We start from the raw sequence: 7,368 nt of genomic DNA, 5'->3' as shown, positions 1-7,368 counted from the left end.
GAAAGGGCCGTACTTGAAATGTATTGTCGTTGTTTCGGGGCACCATAGGTCCCCTTTCTTATCGCAAAGATGGCCTTTTCCTCTGCTCCTTTGGCACGCAGGGAAAAGGACTTCACGGCGTTCGGCCTATAGCCACTCGTGGGAGGGCATCTTCCCATTAACTTTCGAGAGGGTACGCCTGCAGCGCCCTCGATCATGACTGTTCTTTGAACACACTAAACTGCACTCTCATTTCGAGGAGGGAAGGCACTGCATGGGAACTGCTTGTTCTCTGAGGGGAAGCGCCGGCGCCTGTTCACTGCCTTTGGAAACGTTTTTGCCTCGCCAGTGTGGGGCGTACGTTGTGCCGCTAAGCTCACTTAGCATCTATATGTGCTAGAAACTACTCTCCGGGGGAACACATCGCTGCCCAGATCACGCTCAAGGTATCACTCTCTTGGCGAGGAGGCACATTCCGCGAAAGCTGCGCGTTGGTAGCCTGCTTGCAAGTTGCGCGTTTCGTGACAGGACGCTCTTGGTGATGCTGGCCGAGCTGCCCTCTGCCTCCCTGCTCTTTGAGAAGCTGCTTGGAGGATACACTCAGCGCAGCCTGTGTGCAAATGGTAGGGCCTTCTGCATCTCTCAACGAACGAGTTGACCTGCCCTCGTCCCCGGTGCAAAGGGCTTAACCACAAGCGCACGCTCTGAGCCCCGAGGTCCACACGTCAACACTCCAAAGCCCTCACAGGCGTCACAGACGTCCTGCTGCCACCTCCCCTCTGAACGCAGCCTGCCACCTGGCTGGGCCTGCGTCTCTGCAAACGGTTTGTGGACAGAGCTCCTACCACTCTCCTAGCCGAGGGAGTCCAACGCAGGGTCTCCTGTAACGTTTGCAGGCAGCACCGTCTTGTGGCACATCTCTCTCGTTGTCCCTCACTGCCACCTATACGTCCTAAGCCGGGGCAACAGGCTACTGCGGGGATGGACGAGGCTCGCTTACTGCTTGGCCTCCGCCCCCAGAGAAGTGAGTGCGGCGGTAGAGAGGCCTAGTCAGAAGAGCTCCGGGACGTCTCCGTCCCAAAGTTGTCTTGCCCCAGAGCCCACAGATGTCTTCCAGCCCAGGACGGGATGCGCCGCTTAGGAGTTCTTTCTTAGGCTAAGCAGCGAACCGTGCCATTGCATCTGTCCACCTCGCGCCGGCCGTTGGCATCTCAGAGCCTTTTCCCACCAAGCTCCTTGGCTCTATTTTTGCGGAGTCCACTCACTTAAGGACCGCTCTTACTTACCGATGACCTCACTAAGGGACTACCTGTATTCAGTATGCCCATCGCCTGTAGCAAGCAAGCTGGCGCCAAAGCACTGGCCTAGCTGCATGCAACCTGGGGCCGAAACATGGCCCTGCTTGCCAGATACAACAGTCTTGACTGCACAGGGAGCCTCCGGAGCCTGGGGCCTGTGGGAGGAGGCGTCGGTTACAGTCCAAGTCACTACCTTGATCTCCGGAGAGTCTCACTGCCACCAGGGAGAATTTTTTAGTCTGAGAGGGCAGTCTGCCGAAAACGCCTTTGTGGTCCCTGCATTCCTCTTACGCTCCGGACCCCTAAAAGTAGCGGGGGCCATGCATTCAACGTTCCAAGTCCCTTCCTGCGGACAACGCATGCTTGTGGAGCGAGGCAGCCCAAGCCGGGCTGCTTGCATCCACTTCATGGTCCTTTGGCGTCTGAAACGAAGGCACCCGGTAGCTCTCCTGGAAACCACCCAGATCTTCGGCAGGACCTCTACACGTACGCCAGGTGCAGCGAGTCACGGTGTTAGGGCCCATACTGTGAAAGGGCCGTACTTGAAAAGTATTGTCGTTGTTTCGGGGCACCATAGGTCCCCTTTCTTATCGCAAAGATGGCCTTTTCCTCTGCTCTTTTGGCACGCAGGGAAAAGGACTTCACGGCGTTCGGCCTATAGCCACTCGTGGGAGGGCATCTTCCCATTAACTTTCGAGAGGGTACGCCTGCAGCGCCCTCGATCATGACTGTTCTTTGAACACACTAAACTGCACTCTCATTTCGAGGAGGGAAGGCACTGCATGGGAACTACTTGTTCTCTGAGGGGAAGCGCCGGCGCCTGTTCACTGCCTTTGGAAACGTTTTGGCCTCGCCACTGTGGGGCGTACGTTGTGCCGCTAAGCTCACTTAGCATCTATATGTGCTAGAAACTACTCTCCGGGGGAACACATCGCTGCCCAGATCACGCTCAAGGTATCACTCTCTTGGCGAGGAGGCCCCTTCCGCGAAAGCTGCGCGTTGGTAGCCTGCTTGCAAGTTGCGCGTTTCGTGACAGGACGCTCTTGGTGATGCTGGCCGAGCTGCCCTCTGCCTCCCTGCTCTTTGAGAAGCTGCTTGGAGGATACACTCAGCGCAGCCTGTGTGCAAATGGTAGGGCCTTCTGCATCTCTCAACGAACGAGTTGACCTGCCCCCGTCCCTGGTGCAAAGGGCCTAACCACAAGCGCACGCTCTGAGCCCCGAGGTCCACACGTCAACACTCCAAAGCCCTCACAGGCGTCACAGACGTCCTGCTGCCACCTCCCCTCTGAACGCAGCCTGCCACCTGGCTGGGCCTGCGTCTCTGCAAACGGTTTGTGGACAGAGCTCCTACCACTCTCCTAGCCGAGGGAGTCCAACGCAGGGTCTCCTGTAACGTTTGCAGGCAGCACCGTCTTGTGGCACATCTCTCTCGTTGTCCCTCACCGCCACCTATACGTCCTAAGCCGGGGCAACAGGCTACTGCGGGGATGGACGAGGCTCGCTTACTGCTTGGCCTCCGCCCCCAGAGAAGTGAGTGCAGCGGTAGAGAGGCCTAGTCAGAAGAGCTCCGGGACGTCTCCGTCCCAAAGTTGTCTTGCCCCAGAGCCCACAGATGTCTTCCAGCCCAGGACGGGATGCGCCGCTTAGGAGTTCTTTCCTAGGCTAAGCAGCGAACCGTGCCATTGCATCTGTCCACCTCGCGCCGGCCGTTGGCATCTCAGAGCCTTTTCCCACCAAGCTCCTTGGCTCTACTTTTGCGGAGTCCACTCACTTAAGGACCGCTCTTACTTACCGATGACCTCACTAAGGGACTACCTGTATTCAGTATGCCCATCGCCTGTAGCAAGCAAGCTGGCGCCAAAGCACTGGCCTAGCTGCATGCAACCTGGGGCCGAAACATGGCCCTGCTTGCCAGATACAACAGTCTTGACTGCACAGGGAGCCTCCGGAGCCTGGGGCCTGTGGGAGGAGGCGTCGGTTACAGTCCAAGTCACTACCTTGATCTCCGGAGAGTCTCACTGCCACCAGGGAGAATTTTTTAGTCTGAGAGGGCAGTCTGCCGAAAACGCCTTTGCGGTCCCTGCATTCCTCTTACGCTCCGGACCCCTAAAAGTAGCGGGGGCCATGCATTCAACGTTCCAAGTCCCTTCCTGCGGACCACGCATGCCTGTGGAGCGAGGCAGCCCAAGCCGGGCTGCTTGCATCCAGTTCATGGTCCTTTGGCGTCTGAAACCAAGGCATCCGGTAGCTCTCCTGGAAACCACCCAGATCTTCGGCAGGATCTCTACACGTACGCCAGGTGCAGCGAGTCACGGTGTTAGGGCCCATACTGTGAAAGGGCCGTACTTGAAAAGTGTTGTCGTTGTTTCGGGGCACCATAGGTCCCCTTTCTTATCGCAAAGATGGCCTTTTCCTCTGCTCCTTTGGCACGCAGGGAAAAGGACTTCACGGCGTTCGGCCTATAGCCACTCGTGGGAGGGCATCTTCCCATTAACTTTCGAGAGTGTACGCCTGCAGCGCCCTCGATCATGACTGTTCTTTGAACACACTAAACTGCACTCTCATTTCGAGGAGGGAAGGCACTGCATGGGAACTGCTTGTTCTCTGAGGGGAAGCGCCGGCGCCTGTTCACTGCCTTTGGAAACGATTTTGCCTCGCCAGTGTGGGGCGTACGTTGTGCCGCTAAGCTCACTTAGCATCTATATGTGCTAGAAACTACTCTCCGGGGGAACACATCGCTGCCCAGATCACGCTCAAGGTATCACTCTCTTGGCGAGGAGGCACCTTCCGCGAAAGCTGCGCGTTGGTAGCCTGCTTGCAAGTTGCGCGTTTCGTGACAGGACGCTCTTGGTGATGCTGGCCGAGCTGCCCTCTGCCTCCCTGCTCTTTGAGAAGCTGCTTGGAGGATACACTCAGCGCAGCCTGTGTGCAAATGGTAGGGCCTTCTGCATCTCTCAACGAACGAGTTGACCTGCCCTCGTCCCCGGTGCAAAGGGCCTAACCACAAGCGCACGCTCTGAGCCCCGAGGTCCACACGTCAACACTCCAAAGCCCTCACAGGCGTCACAGACGTCCTGCTGCCACCTCCCCTCTGAACGCAGCCTGCCACCTGGCTGGGCCTGCGTCTCTGCAAACGGTTTGTGGACAGAGCTCCTACCACTCTCCTAGCCGAGGGAGTCCAACGCAGGGTCTCCTATAACGTTTGCAGGCAGCACCGTCTTGTGGCACATCTCTCTCGTTGTCCCTCACCGCCACCTATACGTCCTAAGCCGGGGCAACAGGCTACTGCGGGGATGGACGAGGCTCGCTTACTGCTTGGCCTCCGCCCCCAGAGAAGTGAGTGCGGCGGTAGAGAGGCCTAGTCAGAAGAGCTCCGGGACGTCTCCGTCCCAAAGTTGTCTTGCCCCAGAGCCCACAGATGCCTTCCAGCCCAGGACGGGATGCGCCGCTTAGGAGTTCTTTCCTAGGCTAAGCAGCGAACCGTGCCATTGCATCTGTCCACCACGCGCCGGCCGTTGGCATCTCAGAGCCTTTTCCCACCAAGCTCCTTGGCTCTATTTTGCGGAGTCCACTCACTTAAGGACCGCTCTTACTTACCGATGACCTCACTAAGGGACTACCTGTATTCAGTATGCCTATCGCCTGTAGCAAGCAAGCTGGCGCCAAAGCACTGGCCTAGCTGCATGCAACCTGGGGCCGAAACATGGCCCTGCTTGCCAGATACAACAGTCTTGACTGCACAGGGAGCCTCCGGAGCCTGGGGCCTGTGGGAGGAGGCGTCGGTTACAGTCCAAGTCACTACCTTGATCTCCGGAGAGTCTCACTGCCAACAGGGAGAATTTTTTAGTCTGAGAGGGCAGTCTGCCGAAAACGCCTTTGCGGTCCCTGCATTCCTCTTACGCTCCGGACCCCTAAAAGTAGCGGGGGCCATGAATTCAACGTTCCAAGTCCCTTCCTGCGGACCACGCATGCTTGTGGAGCGAGGCAGCCCAAGCCGGGCTGCTTGCATCCAGTTCATGGTCCTTTGGCGTCTGAAACCAAGGCATCCGGTAGCTCTCCTGGAAACCACCCAGATCTTCGGCAGGATCTCTACACGTACGCCAGGTGCAGCGAGTCACGGTGTTAGGGCCCATACTGTGAAAGGGCCGTACTTGAAAAGTGTTGTCGTTGTTTCGGGGCACCATAGGTCCCCTTTCTTATCGCAAAGATGGCCTTTTCCTCTGCTCCTTTGGCACGCAGGGAAAAGGACTTCACGGCGTTCGGCCTATAGCCACTCGTGGGAGGGCATCTTCCCATTAACTTTCGAGAGTGTACGCCTGCAGCGCCCTCGATCATGACTGTTCTTTGAACACACTAAACTGCACTCTCATTTCGAGGAGGGAAGGCACTGCATGGGAACTGCTTGTTCTCTGAGGGGAAGCGCCGGCGCCTGTTCACTGCCTTTGGAAACGATTTTGCCTCGCCAGTGTGGGGCGTACGTTGTGCCGCTAAGCTCACTTAGCATCTATATGTGCTAGAAACTACTCTCCGGGGGAACACATCGCTGCCCAGATCACGCTCAAGGTATCACTCTCTTGGCGAGGAGGCACCTTCCGCGAAAGCTGCGCGTTGGTAGCCTGCTTGCAAGTTGCGCGTTTCGTGACAGGACGCTCTTGGTGATGCTGGCCGAGCTGCCCTCTGCCTCCCTGCTCTTTGAGAAGCTGCTTGGAGGATACACTCAGCGCAGCCTGTGTGCAAATGGTAGGGCCTTCTGCATCTCTCAACGAACGAGTTGACCTGCCCTCGTCCCCGGTGCAAAGGGCCTAACCACAAGCGCACGCTCTGAGCCCCGAGGTCCACACGTCAACACTCCAAAGCCCTCACAGGCGTCACAGACGTCCTGCTGCCACCTCCCCTCTGAACGCACCCTGCCACATGGCTGGGCCTGCGTCTCTGCAAACGGTTTGTGGACAGAGCTCCTACCACTCTCCTAGCCGAGGGAGTCCAACGCAGGGTCTCCTATAACGTTTGCAGGCAGCACCGTCTTGTGGCACATCTCTCTCGTTGTCCCTCACCGCCACCTATACGTCCTAAGCCGGGGCAACAGGCTACTGCGGGGATGGACGAGGCTCGCTTACTGCTTGGCCTCCGCCCCCAGAGAAGTGAGTGCGGCGGTAGAGAGGCCTAGTCAGAAGAGCTCCGGGACGTCTCCGTCCCAAAGTTGTCTTGCCCCAGAGCCCACAGATGTCTTCCAGCCCAGGACGGGATGCGCCGCTTAGGATTTCTTTCCTAGGCTAAGCAGCGAACCGTGCCATTGCATCTGTCCACCTCGCGCCGGCCGTTGGCATCTCAGAGCCTTTTCCCACCAGGCTCCTTGGCTCTATTTTTGCAGAGTCCACTCACTTAAGGACCGCTCTTACTTACCGATGACCTCACTAAGGGACTACCTGTATTCAGTATGCCCATCGCCTGTAGCAAGCAAGCTGGCGCCAAAGCACAGGCCTAGCTGCATGCAAACTGGGGCCGAAACATGGCCCTGCTTGCCAGATACAACAGTCTTGACTGCACAGGGAGCCTCCGGAGCCTGGGGCCTGTGGAAGGAGGCGTCGGTTACAGTCCAAGTCACTACCTTGATCTCCGGAGAGTCTCACTGCCACCAGGGAGAATTTTTTAGTCTGAGAGGGCAGTCTGCCGAAAACGCCTTTGCGGTCCCTGCATTCCTCTTACGCTCCGGACCCCTAAAAGTAGCGGGGGCCATGCATTCAACGTTCCAAGTCCCTTCCTACGGACCACGCATGCTTGTGGAGCGAGGCAGCCCAAGCCGGGCTGCTTGCATCCAGTTCATGGTCCTTTGGCGTCTGAAACGAAGGCACCCGGTAGCTCTCCTGGAAACCACCCAGATCTTCGGCAGGACCTCTACACGTACGCCAGGTGCAGCGAGTCACGGTGTTAGGGCCCATACTGTGAAAGGGCCGTACTTGAAAAGTGTTGTCGTTGTTTCGGAGCACCATAGGTCCCCTTTCTTATCGCAAAGATGGCCTTTTCCTCTGCTCCTTTGGCACGCAGGGAAAAGGACTTCACGGCGTTCGGCCTATAGCCACTCGTGGGAG

This window comes from Phocoena phocoena, chromosome 3, assembly GCF_963924675.1.
Source record: "Phocoena phocoena chromosome 3, mPhoPho1.1, whole genome shotgun sequence".
In the NCBI taxonomy this organism is placed as follows: domain Eukaryota; kingdom Metazoa; phylum Chordata; class Mammalia; order Artiodactyla; family Phocoenidae; genus Phocoena; species Phocoena phocoena.
Note: the sequence above shows the minus strand (reverse complement) of the source record.